Here is a 16,237-nt window from a genome sequence, read left to right as displayed (position 1 = left end):
CAGAACGTTCTGCCCAAACCAAATTGATTATATCTTGATCGACCGCAGACTATGGAGAAACGCAGTGGATATGACCATAGTTCCATCTATGGAAAGTGATGATAATCCTCTGTGCCTAATTATGAAGAGCCCATGGTCTCTTGATCCATCAAGTTCTGGTGTCGGCTCTATCATGCTCTTTAAGGAAGTAGTCCCATCAAATTGCAGGAGATATCTTAAATGGCCCAAAATCATTGGTAATGAACAAAAATTGATTGCCATAAAGGAGATCTAGCTAGCCAACACCATGGAACTACAAAAAGCATGCAGCGACCTAGACGGGGGCTCAAGGGTTGGGAGCATTTACACAGACACAGTTATGAGGATAGGCTCATTCTTTTTGACACCCTTCCCTTCTAGAAATTCAAATAAGCCTCATAAAGCACCTGGCTCATGGCATAGCTCGGAGTGTAGACAAAAAAAGAGCACACTAATAACTGCCGTTAAAATCTCTGACTCTCACCAAGTGCAAAGTGCTGGAAAAGACTACAGAAAGGCAGTGACGCTAGCAAAGCGTGCTTGGGAGGAATCCCACTGGTTGGAACTAAAAGCCGCTAGTTTGGCAAAGGACGGAAATGCCTTTTGGAACCTGTGTAGAAAGTCCACAGGTTCGGATCCTGATACCATCCCAAATCACATTACAAATCAAAAGTGGTTTGCTCATTTTAAAAAACTCTATTCTGGGGAGGATGTACAAAGTTCTCGACCTTCAAATTGCCCAATAGTAACTACCTCTACTTCAGAGGTATGTGATCCCTTTGTGGAATCTGAGGTTCTGATCGCCATTAATAAAATAGTCCCAGCTAAGGCTCCTGGCCCAGACGGTCTCCCCGGCGATTTGTTCCAAGCTGACTCCCAAAATTGGGCAAAGTACTTTACCATCTTGCTCAATGCTCTCATTAATGGATCCCCTGTTCCCGAATCGTGGAAAGGAGCCGAGGTGGTCCCAATATTCAAGAAGGGCTCCAGGGAGGACCCTGCTAACTACCGACCGATTAGCCTTATTGATGCTGGTCAGAAGGTGGTTGGCAGGGTCTTGTTGGAGAGAATCCTGCTGTGGGCTAACGAGAACAATATCCTGTCCCATTATCAGGCAGGATTCAGATCAAATACAGGTACAATTGACCAGGTCTTCAGACTCCTCCTCCTACATTGGAAGGTGGTTTTGATTGGCAAGGGCAGTCTTCATTTGGCGTTTATAGATCTGAAGACTGCCTTTGACCTGGTCCCTCGAGATCGCCTATGGTCAGTTATGAGGGAAATGGGTGTGCCCTCGCCAATCCTTGACCATTTGATTCGCCTGCACAAGGGCAATTATACCCAGGTTAGATGGGGAACCCAGAACCAAAAAAACGCAAAAGTCCCGGTTAATAGGGGAGTTCGCCAGGGCTGTGTTTTGGCGCCCACCCTTTTCTCTTTATTTGTGAATGGGGTGGTAACATTTCTACAAGATATTCCAGCAGATGCCCCGGCCCTGGCGGGCGATAGGGTCCCCGCCCTTCTCTTTGCAGATAACACCTTGCTAATCTCTAAGACTCCGGCAGGGTTGCAGAAGCTCTTGGATAGATTTTATTTGTTTTGTAATCTGAGAGGCTTGTCTATAAACACCTTAAAGACCAAACTTCTCTCGTTCAAATCACGTGGACCATCTAAAATCACCCCTATGCTAGATGGAATCCCTCTCGAGCTTGTAAAAACTTTCGATTATCTTGGCATTAGAATTTCTGATAATGCTAGTTGGAGACCCCACCTGGAAAAGATGCTTCTTAATCACAAGCGGGTTGCGGGGGCTATTATTAAAGAACATCGCTCCTCGCAGAGCGGGCCCATTGCACCCGCTTTAGTGATTTATCAAGCAAAAGCAGTTAGCTCGGCTCTGTACGGCGCCGAACTATGGGGTTTCGATAACATCGAAGAAATCTCCAGGTCAGAAAACAAATTCTTGAGGGAATTGGTCTCAGTCCCAAGGGGTACCCCTCTCAAACCCTTATTTAGCGATTTGGGTAGGCGAACAATCAAGGATTTGGCAAGACTGCGCCCCTTTGTTTTTTTGGGCCCGGTTATGGCGCACCAATGACCTATCAAAGTATGTAGAGGGCCTTAGAGAAGTGATGAATACCCTGGGCTCACATAGAGTTGGTAGGTTGCGCAATATCAATAAGTTCTTTCTCCTGTTGGGATTTAGAGAAGCCTGGGAGTCCGGCAAACCAATAAACAAGACTGATCTCAAAAGAGCCTATTGGGCATGGATCGATACCCAAGAGATCAGCAATCCCAAACAAGGCAGACTAACCGAAGATTTTTATTTACACAAACAAGCTGTCAGCCTTGAGCCCTACCTTGACTTTGTTCAGAAACCAAGAGATAGAACACTCTACATACAATTTAGACTAGGCACACTACCAACTCGAGAGTACACCAACAAATGGAAGCCTCCCCACCGAACTCCGGCAACTTGCCCGAGCTGTAGTGGGAAGGTTGAAAGCACGGCACACCTTATGTTTGAGTGCCCAGCTTATAGAGACCCAAGAGGCAGATGGTTAAGCCCCATCTGCAGACAGCTGGGCACGTCGCACTACCGTGTAGCCCTTAGAATCTTACAATCAAATACTAGTGCTGTGCTGGTCTGTGGTGTGGCCAAATTTCTTGGCTGGTCATGGATAATCAGGCTCAAGTCTCTTCGTTCTGATATGATTCCTTTGTCTCGTTAAATTTTACCTTTCTTTGTTTTTCTTTTATCAACCAAAAGCAAAGGGAACACATTGTTTTTTTTTATGAAATGTAATCCTTTTTTATTTGATTATAAATATCATATGCTAAATGTATTTATTGCTGGACATTTTTAAGATTGTTATGTTGTAGGTCAGCGTAGAGACGACTGGTTAATTTGAATAATCATTGTTTTTATTATTGTCTTTTCTGTAATTTTACTTCACCGTTTCCCTACACTGATCCCAATTTTTATCGAAATAAAGCTTTTGACTGACTGACTGACCATTCACTGGATAACATTGTATCTTCTGCTATAGATATACTAGAACAGAAACTACAGACTACAGCACGGACAATATCAGTTACGTTCTATTATGTTATTGAGCAGGACGCTGCAATCATTGAGCGCTGGTTATATGCTTTGGCAATTTATCAACAGTACGTCCTTGTTTTCTGCATACAATCTAACTGAAAAACAGATAACAATGGCACAAAGGGAAGCAAAATATACAATGTTGCGTATTGAAAAACTGGACAAATTACCTTGTACTGTGCCAAAGTCACCATCCGCACAATGGTTAATCCATGGCCATATAACATTACCGGTCACAACTTTCGAGTTTCAGTATTGCTTAGAACAACAACAGGCAGGCAGGTATTTAACGATGGGTAGGGAATTCATCAAGGTGTCTTCGGAATTGCCATACAGATTTCAATGAAGTAGTGTGGAAACTGAAGTGTTTCTAAGTGGTGCAAACTGCGAGAGCACTTTAAGTGGATCACTCATATGCCAGGATATCATGCTTCATGGGGCCTGTAATGGTTCAGTTGCACACTTATCCTGTCACTTGAAATGGTCCCCGACTGCAGTGATTAATCCTGTATTCAGGTTGCTCTTGAATGGGAGTTACTTGATGCTGAATAATCAAGGTTGTTGTGGGATGCTTCCCCGCATCGCATATCTTGTCAATGTAAACCCCAAGGTTACTTGCTGTATGCAAGTATTGTTTCCACCAACCCACACAGTCAGGTAGGTCCCATTATGGCCTTCGTTGAATGTTTCCTTTATACGATTGATACTCTGAGCCGAAAGAAAGCAATGCTTTTACAGAAAGCCGTGCCGTAACCTCCGCCCAAGAGACTTATGAACTTCAGGTCCCAAGGTCCTCAGCAGAGATACAGGCACTAGTATGAACAAACTGCCCTTTCCATTTAACAGAAATGGTGCAAAATATCTTTAACTTGTCTGATACGACGGGTATAGTACACCTATTTAAGACCATAGGTCTGGAATGTTAAGCACCTTTCAGACAGTCTACGGAGTTATTCCCAACTTTATGCACTCCGTATTCTGAAGCATTTTTGGAGGGCTTCCTCTGATCCTGTTAGTAATAGCAGGTTGTCATTGCTTTGATTGTCATTTTTCTGCTACTCAATGGATGTCCCAGTTACCAAGGAGATGGAAAAAATGCTCTCCGAACACCAATACCGTGATCGCATTGTAATCCATCTAGGCACATCTCGCCTCTGCGAAATGAGTGAGTCTTGGTTCTTGTCATTTAGACCAATCTGTATTGACTGTGTTCTGCCTGTCCTCCGATGCCTGTTCTGCGGACAAGAATGCATGCTGGATCTCTGTCTAACATTTCCATCAGTTGTGCCACCGGACATTGATGCTTTACTGGACCCGATCACGGCACATGTTCTGCTGTGTCCTTAGCGTATTCCCATGTTGATGTCTGCATTCTTAGAGCCACCACAGGATGCTTCATCTCCTGTTGGAACAGATACAGGCTGCTCAACAAAAACTCAGGCCTTGGATGTCACACAGGCTTCCCCAGCATCGGCTGTGGTTAGTGCAGAAGAATATCTATGCTCGATTTATCTAATCCTTGAGGTGTTGCGGGGATCGTCATCTGCGATGGCAAGCAGCAGTGATGTTGCGTCTACCAGCCAGGACACATAAACATTTGGCTCATCATGTGCTGAGAAAAATGTGGCCTTTTTCTAAACAACCAAATTTGGAATTTTAAACAAGAGACACTTTTGCTAAACTGCACAGCTTTCAGTCACTCATTGTTCGAACTATATATACGAATATATTTAGTACAGACTTCTATCGCTTGCAATTTTCAAGCATTTTTTTTAGAATTTAACATTTTTTAAGTACTATTTTTTACGCCTCATGGTGTTACTTCACTCCCCTCAGCGAAAGTGACATCTACAAGATTCTTCTTAGTATCAACCCATCTAATCACTTCAGCGACCCGCTACCACCACCCGTCTTCAAAGAAATCAAGCATGCCTTCATCCCCCTTTGGAGAAAGATTGTCGACACATCACTGTCACAAGGCATGATCCCGGAATGCCTAAAAGCAGTTCAGGTTTTACCCATTCTAAAAAAACTAATGCAAAAAGAGCTGGTCTTAACAACTTCCGCCCTATCTCCAACATCCCCACTCTGGCTAAACTCCTAGAAAAGTGCATCCAATTGCAACTCTGCACCCACATTGAGAACTTTCAACTCCTGGACCAACATCAATCTAGCTTTCGGAGAGGTCACAGCAGAGAATCGGCACTCACTCACGTTATGGAGGACATTTTAAAAATGCTTGACCAAAACAAATCTTGCCTCCAAATCTTCTTAGACCTCTCTTCCGCGTTTGACACTGTTAACCATGACAACCTCTTATCCATTCTTGAGCACAGGATGGGCCTCTCTGGACTGCTTCTGCAATGGTTTTTGTCCATCCTCCACAACAGATCCCAAGGAGCCAAGGTCAATCAATCTCTATCCCAGCCCCCGACAGTTTCCATGGGGGTCCCAAAAGGGTCTGCACTATCTCCCATTCTATTCAACATTTTCTTGGAACTATTAGCTAATGCACTAAACTCCACCAACATTCTTTTTCATATATATGCAGATGACACACAACTTTGCCTGAAAATCACCTCCCCTGAAAACTTCACATCACTCAACACTACCCTGATGAATACACAAAACTGGCTAACTGAGAACCACCTCCTGCTTAACACCTCCAAAAATGACTTCCTTCTCATATCTCCTCCTAATCACACCCCCAACATAGACCTCTGGATGAAGCACCTCACAGCCTTCAACTGCTCCGCCCACATTACTGATTCAGCCAAATCTCTCGGAATCACCCTGGACATGCACTTGAACATGAAGAATCATATTAGTAAGGTGTGCAACGGTGCTAACTACCAGATGAGGATACTTAGGAATCTCGAACCATTCCTTCTACAAGCTGATTTCAAGCAGGTGGTCCAAGTGCTTGTTTTGCCGAGGCTAGACTATGGCAGCGCTACACTCTGTGGCCTCCCCAAATATACCTTAGCCCCACTAAGGGCTTCCTTGAATGCCGCTGCAAGATTGATTATGGGTAAAAATAGAAATTCTCACATATCCCCAGTCCTAAAATCACTAAGGTGCACATGCATCAACATCCAGAAAAGCGATTCCTTATTAGCGATAAATAAGGAATCGTTATTAAGGAATCGCATTTCGGAATGTATCAACAGATTCGGTAAATATGAGCGATTCCTTAAAAATCGCTAATATTTACCGAATCCACATTAGCGAGTAGAGCAAACACCGATTAGCATTTACCGATTTCGGTATTAGCGAAATCGGTAATAGCGACTTCGCAAATACCGAAATCGGTAATAGCAAAATCAGTAATTGCGAAATCGCTAAAAACGGGTCGCACGGGGAACGGTCTTATGACATCACTACCAGGAAGTACAGCAGCCCCACCCTCATTCACTCGTCAGAGGAGCTCACAGGAGGAGGAACAGGAGACAGCCTGAGCCCGCTGATTAACCACTGACAGGACTTCCACCCTACCCTCACCAGGATGGACAAAGATGCACCAGCCAGTGCAGAATCTGCTAGGAAGAGAAAGCGCAAGTTCTCCGACCGGGAACTGGAGCACCTGATCGAGGGGGTGAGCAGCAAACATGATTGGCTGTTTGGGAAGCTGTCCCTCAAGGTGCCAGAGAATGAAAAGCGACGCATATGGCTGCGCATCAGAGAGAGGGTCAATGCGGTGGGAGTGACGCCCCGCAGCATAGACGATTTTAAAAAGAGGTGGTACGACCTCAGGAAGCGGGCCAAGGAGAGGATCGCTGAAAGGGTCCGGGAGGCAGCTGGCACAGGAGGGGGACCATCAACAGTGCCTGCAAACACTGCCCTGGAGGAGCTAGTAGAAGGGACCATCGAGCCAGAGGCGATCGTGGGAGTCACACAGATGGACACCTCCGGCGCAGCCACAACTGCCCAAGGTAAGATGCATGGCTGTGCCCATACTCTGCATTGCGTAAAGCCATTCCCATCCCCCCAGCTCGATCACAGTGTGCAGGCAGAAGTGCACCACACATCTTCACTCAGAACAGTAGTGCATCATGGGAGTTGTGGTCATGTCAGACCGGTGTGCATGTACAGTAAGAAAAGCACAAATTTTTCCCAACAGCAGTAGAAGCGAGACATAGACTCAAATACAGTGATTTATAGAAGGACCTTTATGAAATATTACAAACTGTAGTAGAAACAATCCCACTAACCATTCACTGTTTCACACAAAGATGCATCTCCTGGCGATTCAGATGACAGCGGCCGGCTAATCATCTCAGAGACACCAACAGATTCTGAGGGCGACACTCTGGCGGAGGGTCAATCACCACCTCCACCAGCAACCATACCACCACCACCACCACCACCACCAACATCTGCTGCTGCGCCTACTGCAACAAAACAGCAGAGACGCAGTACACGTCCCCCCATGCAGGTGATGGATGCCTGTCCGAGTCCTGCAACACCATCGCCCCAAAGTACAACACTCGTCCCACCACCTGCAGCACCACCAGCACGTGTCCGAGTCCCACAGCGGCGCAGGTCCTTGCGCTGTACATCGGATGTAGGCAACCATGCAAGCTCCCCATATGGTGGCATCGAGGCACAGATGCTGCATGTCCAGTGCCTGCAGGGGAGACACATGGGTACCATCAGCATTCACATGGCACGCCTAGCAAAGGAAATGTGTACCCTGACTGCGGCAGTGTGGGACATGACCACTGTGGTGGCAGAGGGTAACGGGAAACTGAGCGAGGACATCCAGGAACTCACCCGTGCCATGAGAGCAGGGCATCACAGCGAGAGACGGAGGCACAGGCAGAAATTGCTCCATTCCGCTGCTTCAACCAAGGCCATCACTAGGCTGTGCAACAGCACTGCTGTTTTGTCACGCCGCTCGGTGTCACTGCAGGTGGACCTGGGCCATTATTGTGGTGACGTTGCCAAGGCCCTAGGCCAGGTGACCACTGCAGTGGAACACTTGCAGAGCGGAACTTTCAGTGGCAGCGCCTTGGGAGGGGAGGACGGCAGTGAGGCTGCCTCAAGTGTCAGCAGTGTATCCGTGTCGGAGGCCAGCACCAGGAGGCGCAGTTCACACTGCTCCACAGCCACAGGGGCAGGCCGTGGTGAGGTGGAGGAGACAAGTGAAAGGAGGCTGGGCGTTTGTGGCAAGCGCCACTAGACATACTGTAAGCCATCCATGACCATGGTGGGGTAACCAGGGTCCTCTCCTATTTGACACTTGCACACCCGTGACTACAAAGGGCATGTTTAGTTACTCTTGTTTTGGGGAGCTCTTATTTTCGTTCATGTGTGCCCGCACATACAGCAGTGCTCCTGTGCATTAAACAGTAGCACCACAACTGAAATCGTAATGGTTCATTCTTACCTGGATCAGAAATGATGTTGCATGATGTATGTCTGCCTCCTATGGCCCTCAGCTGTGTTAGGGACGTGTGCCTGTTGGTGTTGTGCGGGTGGTTGGTCAGCCCGGTAGTCGTCATTCCTGTCCACCTCTATGGGTATCCCCCTTCTGGTTGCGATGTTGTGCAGCATGGCACATACAGCTACAATCCTGCAGAAGGTGTCTGGTTTGTATTGCAAGGCGCCACCAGTCTTATGTAAGATTCTAAAGCGACTCTTCAGAATCCCAAAGGTCCTCTCAATTACATTTCTGGTGCTTATTTGCCCCGCGTTGTATCGTTGCTCCTTTGGTGTTGCTGGATTGATGTAGGGGGTGAGTATATATTCCCGCAGGGCGTATGCACTGTCACCTACAAGATGGAAGCAAAGGCTTAGCAACGGTGATGAATATACATGTGTGGTGCTCATGTTTGGAAGAGGAATGTGTATGTACCAAGCAGGAGTCCCTCTCCAAATTCGCCGTTGAGTAGGCGCCTGTGGATGCCACTGTGTCTGAATATGTAGGAGTCGTGTGTGCTCCCCGGAAATTGTGCCACTAGGTCCGTGATGATGTGCTTGGCATCGCACACGACCTGCACGTTGATAGAGTGGTAGGACTTCCGGTTACGGAAAATGTATGCATTGGCTGAGGGTGGACAGATGGGGACATGCGTGCAGTCGATGCATCCTATGACATGGGGGAATTGGGCCACCTGGTAGAATGCCTGTTTGGTGCGGTCCAACTGCAGTGGGGTTGTGGGGAAGCTGATGTGGGTGTGTATCATTGTCAGCATGGCATCAATGAAGTTGTGGAAGAAGCGTGAGAGTGCGCTTTGCGATACGCCTCCCGCTACGGCGATGACCCCCTGGAAACTTCCAGAGGCCAGTAGGTGCAGGCTGCATAGGACCTGGACGTGCACAGGAATTGCATTGGTCCGATGTGTCTGGTGCTGCAATAGTGGTTCGAGGTCTGCAATTAGGTGCATGATCATGGCAAGATTCAGACGTTACTTGTCGTACACCTCATCCTCATTCTGTCCTAGCAATGTGATGCGCACTCTGAAGACTCTCTCCTGGACCCTTCTCCTGCGCTGTCCTGCTGCATTGATTCACATCCTCCTTGCAAGCACGTATAGGGCTGCCATTTTGTGCAAGCCAACAGGGTCTCCTGGGCCAATTTGAATGGCTTACTGATTGGTACCATCTGTGGCACATGTCTCTTTTTTTTGGTGATTTTTTTTTTGTAAATGTAACTTTACCTCCAGGTTCTGATTCCTCTTAATCTGCTCATGCAAAATAGCGATTTTTGGGAATTTCGGTATTTGCGATTTTTGATGCATTAAGTAGCGATTCGTAATGAGCGATTGGCACTTGCCGGGAGCTATTAGTGATTTCGGTGATTGCAATTTCGGTTTTTTGCGATTCTTTATTTTTGGGGGTTGGTTATTAGCGATTCTTTATTTTATCCCGATTTGTGTTGATGCATTGGGATTCGGTTTTTGCCACTCGCAAACGGCTGATTTTAGCGATTCGGTATTTTACCGACTGGATTTTTGCTTGATGAATGTGCCAGTAAATTGGTTGCCCTATGAAGCAAGAATACACCTAAAGATTGCTTGCATGACTCACAAGGCCCTCCATTTTAAAAACCCCTGTTACCTGACTCAAAAGCTTGAATTATCTGGAGGTGGTAGACCATAAAGAAGTGCAAACTCTTTCCTCCTGAAACCACAGATTTATTGCAAAAAGAGAACGAGTCACAGAGCTATTTCAGGCTCTGCACCAAAGATCTGGAACTCTCTCCCACTGGAATTCCGCAGAATCTCCTCCTCGGTTGCTTTCAAAATGGAAGTAAAAATAATCCTAATGATGACGTTCTTGCCTTAATTGGCCATGGATTGTCAGTTTCATTGTATTGGACTTACACCTTGAAGCCCAGTCGGCTTCTATACTCCTATAAGTAAATGTTTATTCCTCTTTGGATTCGAAATTGTACTAGCTTAATGTGTTTTTTATTTTTTTGTTGATACCCACTTTGTCAATTTTCTTGCTTACATACTTAATTGACGCCTGCCTTCCCTTTAGTATTTCCTACCCTACAAATGTGAAGCGCTCTGATACCCATCTGGGTCAGGCCACGCTATATAAAACTTTATAAATAAATAAATATGAACTCATTAGTTGTTTGCATGCAACACCTAGCTGTACTTATAGTTTTTAGTATGTCGTCCAGTCGGATGAGGAGTGGGTGTTATATAAGTACCCCAATATAGGCTCAGGTAGTCACCTAACCTTTCACCTATATTCTGCCCTACCAGTACACTACAGACCGGTTCTTGGGACTGACCTTTTACCTAGTTATGGTACTGCTTACAGGACGTGGGGCTTTCCCTGAACACTAGCCTCATCCATTATGTGTGAGAATTCTTGGAAACCCAGCTGGACTACCATACCCTGAATAATAGCCATGTATAAGGGTTATCCCTTCCATCATCCTAAGTATGACATGACAGAGCAAGGTAGAACCCCTGAGGGTACCACTTTAGGTATTTAAACACCATATTTTACTGAGGTAGTCAGTGGAGAAAAGAACTTCCATACTGACACACTGACCCGAGACGCTGAGGTTCCTGCACGCAGACACTCCAGCTAGCAGTGGTCTGACATCCCTTGCTGGGTGTCCATCTCGAGACCAAGACGGGGTCCCACAGTCTGTCACTTCAGGTAATGGGGTTGACTGTTTACGAAAGGGATTTTTGGCTACAGACCAACATACATGCAAGGTACACATTGTTTTGGCACTATGGTAGAAATCTTCCATCCTTTTACTCTGTTGGTGCTTATAATCATTTACATCAGTTATTGTCTAATGGTTGTTTTGGCACGCCTATTTTACACTAGAATGATGCTGGTTCAATAAATACTTACTTAAAAAGTCCCCACCGTTTATTCTGTGTATCCCTCTGAGACCAAATTGGCATGAGTGACTGAGCGAAAAATATTGTACTGTTTTCACGATCCCTGATGGGACAGAGTTGTCATGTTCGATAGTTGCCTAGAACTATTCTCTCCTTGGTAAGAGGGGCTTCTACTGGCACTGTGAGCTAGCTGGTATACAGGCAAACATACCCACTGGGGGTGTCTGGAATCAGTCTGGACACCAATCCTACAGTCTATGTTGTCTAAACGCGCAGATCCTATATAAGTTTATAGGAACTACACAACATTCCATTAAAATGTATTGTTGCAATCATTTTTCAAATCATAAAAGTAAAAAAAACAAAATTGTTAACTTATAAATATGTATTGTTTTACATATTATCCTTACTATTAGATTTTATGTATTCATATTTTTGACATTTTAATTAATGTTAACATTATTTCCTATGGGATTTAGGGGAGGGTGTTGCAGTAGCAATAGTTGACCATTTGTGGTGCTGGACTTACCCTAGCTCTCAGCTAGAGTAATTTACCACTGTTTTTGGGCCATTCTGTACTAACTTTAGAAGTGCAGTTTGTGAATAGCAATGGGCCTACTCTATTGTGGATGGGTGCCTGCCCCTTCTTAAACCCCCATAACCCTCACAAATCCCTCTTACTTCTCTCTAAACAACTCCCCTTTTTCCAGCTATTCCACCTGGACTCTCCCACATTTACTACTAAATAGAAAACCCATTAAAAATATAGGGAGCTGGAGGTGGAGATTTTAAATTGTAGGTTTTATAATAGCATTTTGCAGTGCTTCAGTGGTTCTATTTTCATACTACAAAATGTACTACAAAATACAGTCTATGAATAGGGCCGCACGTCGTTTACTCCTGCTGAGATTTCATTGAATGGTTTCTTTTTATTGATCATGAATTCTGGATCATAAGAGAAGAATATTCGAATGGATTCTACCCCACAACAGCTTGCTATACCAGCCATAACATCCGTTGTTATTGGCCACTGCCTTTGCTGGGCCCAATCATTTCAAAACAGGTGATAAAAGGCCAGTATATCCAGCTGCTGTCGGCCATACATCTATACATCTATAATATCTACCTAGAACATTGGAATTTTGGGAGCTCACAGAAGACAATGAAGAAACAAAGGTCTAATGCATGACTGGTACAAATCTTCTGCTCCAACATTCAAACGTTTGTCCTTCTGCTTCTCCCTTTTTAATTTGGAACATTGTCACATCTCTGTGTTGAAATGTTCTAATAGCTTTATAGCCCTTCTGCCCCAAGTTATACACGTTGGTTAAGACCATCTCCTTCGTCATGGGCCCTCGGCTGCCAGTGATGTAACAACACTTGAGGGCCTCCCCCCTACAAATTACATGGCGGGGCCCCCCACGCTCCAGATCCACTCAGGAGCTCTGACACCAGGGCCCACCACCTCTGCCTGCAGGGGGGCCCCTGGAGCTCAGGCCCCCCCGCACCACAGACACTACTGTTCCGCCACTGTCAGCTGCACCCGGGGCTATAACTCGCATTCAGGGCCTTTGCCAATTGGGGAAGCGCTGATAATGCCCCCATGCACCGCCTGCAATACTCAGTTCTGTTAAAAAGATTACCAATTAAAGCTGTAAATATTTAAAAAACGCACTTCAGGACTGTATATGTAGAAACGTAAGCACTAATGTGATTGTAGTAGTTTGTAATGTACGATGTCATATGTGATAAGTATATACTAGCAGATCACCAGCCTCACAGTAAAATATGTCTTCAGAACCGCTCTAGTTCCTCATACTATTTCAATATACAACAGAGAGTAGATAATAACTGTTTTCCACTTCCATGTATATTTTCTTCGGAAACCTGTCCATCTTTTGTGAAAGAAAAAGCTCTACATTATGAGAAACCTTTCTCGACAGACACAAAGGGAATATTTCTAGCAATTATATTCACCAATAAAGAAATCAATATCTCACATAATGCATTTCAAGTATTCAGATTTCCTAAGCCAATGCCTTGTTGACACCTTGAAAGGCCAACAAGGTCAAGTGCTGTGCGCCGCGCGCCCGGTGCCTTGACAAATGGCTGAAAGATGTGACATAAGTGTGCAGAGCTCTAATAGCTGGGATGGTTGGATCCCCTTGGGCCTCTGCCGAGGCTAAATCTAGTTAGACACTTCACTTCGCAAGAGAAGTTAACAATATGTTAAAACACATCCATTTCCTCATGTCTGTCATGAACTCCCGGTGCTACTGTAGTTAGGTGACACAGCTCAACTGGCCAACACCTGTCCCTAGACCGTGGGCAGCATCCTGGAGGTTTATGTATGCGGCTGGCAATATCGTCACAGAGTCACTCATGTTCGACAGTATTCATCTTTTGCGCCATTGTATGACCTCGTTTCTTGGATTGCAAGCACACGCTTCTAAGCCGCCCGCCGTTTTGTGTGTGAAGTCCTATTTTACAATGCACCAAAATGCGTTGACATTATTCCTTTTTAGATCTTTAGAGAGGCTGCCATTTAAACGTGGAGGGTTTGCTTTTTCAAGCACTGCGCCAGAATATAAGAAAAGTCTTTTGCTTTTACATTGTGTATAAATAAATAAGGCATTTCCCTATCGCTAAAAGACATAGCTATTGTATCTGTCTAGGCTTCATCAACGATCACATTTTTACACATACATTGCACTGCCCTCCTGATCTTCAAATACTCTGTCGCTAATTTGGAGTAAAATTGCAAAGTTCTGAAGAAATGCTTAGTTTTTGTGCCAAATATGAAACCACTCAGTAGTGGACTTAAATTAAATGTAAGCGAACAAGCGTTTGTAGCCCAAACATAATAAAAACTACTGAAATTCATCAGTTGCAGTTTACTGAGCTAACTAGAACTTGTGTCCCCACCATGTCCAGTGATGTCATCAATGAGGTCGTTGAACATGTCATGAGTGATGCAATCTGTGAGATTATAGGCCAGATGTACGACCTGCCAAATAGCGACGCGCAAACTGCATCGCTTTTGCGACTCGCAATTTGTGACTCGCTATTTGGCATGTACATTCGAGTCGCAAAACAGTATTTTGCGAGTCGCAATTTATTTGCGAGTCACTAAATACTGTTTGTGCATGGGCCCATGGTTTTCAGTGTGGGCAAACGTGTCTAAGACCCATTTGCGCACGCTAAAAACCGTCGTACACCTGGCCCTATGAGTGGACAATGGTGTGGGCACAAGTTCTAGTTAGCTCACTGAGGGCCAAGTCTACAAAAAGTAGGAATTGCGATTTCTTAATTGCGATATTTACTGAATCGCAATTAGGAAATCACAAATCTAATGCAAGAAGACTTACATACTTCAGATAGACATTCCCAATGGGGTCGCAAATAGACCTACATCATGAATAATACTGAGGTAAGTCACATTCTGCGACCCATTATGAATTGCAGCCATCAAAGGGATGGTGGCCTGCTGGGATTAGCGGACCACCAGGTCTTTGATTGCTTTTTAATAAGGCAATGTTTTTTGTTTTGTTAATGCAGCTGATTTTCCTTAAAGGAAAATGGAAGAGTAGGCAGTGATCACTTGGACCACTGCCAACTTAAAAAAAATATTTGTTTCAACATTCACAAAGGGAGAGGGATTCAGTGGGGACCCCTTTCCATCTGCAAATGGTTACAACCAACCTTAAGGTGTCGGTAAAAAATTAATTGTTTTCTGGCTGTGATTCGGTCGCAAAACATTCATACATAGCACTGCAATTCGGTATTTGTAAGGGACACACTGAACACATCTCTTCCAAATATCAAATCGCTAACACAAATTGCAATTCGGTAACATGTTACTAGGGTAGGATAGGATAGGATAGTATTTATAATGCACACTTATACCAAGAGTTGTCAAGACGCTAAGCGAACAGGGAGCAGTGAGAACACCAACAACCAGCTAGGCGTCAAAGAGCCAAGTCTTCAAAAGTTTCCTGAGGACCGGAAGTGAGTCCGCCTTGGAAATGGGAAGGGGCAAAGCATTCCAAAGTTTAGCGGCTGTCACAGAGAATGAGCAGCCAACCCATTTGGACCTGAGAAGGTTGGGAGAAACCAGGTTTTAAAAAAAAAACAAGATCTCAAGGCCCTCCCAGGAGTATAACACTTAAACATGGCTTTAAGATATGGTGAGCCGTTGCTATGCATTGCCCTGTACACCAAGTTCAGAACCTTGAAGGAGATGCGCTTCCTGATGGGAAGCCAGTGCAAGGCTAGGATTCCTTCCCTGGCTTCCTGATACTTGGGGATGTTAAGAATTGTTGTAGGGATTCTGCGTATGTACAGAACTATGCGCAGGAAACCAGAACCTTAGAGAATTGTGGTGTACCAGAAACTCCCCTCAGAACTAAGAACCCCTTATCCGACTAGCTTAGTGTCACATTCGTTATCCGAGATTTAGCTCGGCGGTCCCAATGTATAGACAACCCAGAACATGCGACTTAGTTATTCTCAGGAATGGTGGGAACCCGAAATACCCGTTTGCATATATATATTAGTCCACAACAGAATAACTAAGACACAGTAAAGTTTAAAGAATTTATTCATAAACCTCGAGTCCTGTTATACAGTACTTTGGCTAACATAAGCAGACAAATGGTTAAGATCATTACCATTAGCATTGTTACAATACCATAGAAAATGAAAGGAGCGATCATATTGTAATGACAGTGGAAAAAAACCACCCTCCTTTCTCTAGCAACTAATAATATATTATTAGACTATTAGAAGGTCT

The sequence above is a fragment of the Triturus cristatus genome, chromosome 5_1, assembly GCF_964204655.1.
Source record: "Triturus cristatus chromosome 5_1, aTriCri1.1, whole genome shotgun sequence".
Classification (NCBI taxonomy): domain Eukaryota; kingdom Metazoa; phylum Chordata; class Amphibia; order Caudata; family Salamandridae; genus Triturus; species Triturus cristatus.
Note: the sequence above shows the minus strand (reverse complement) of the source record.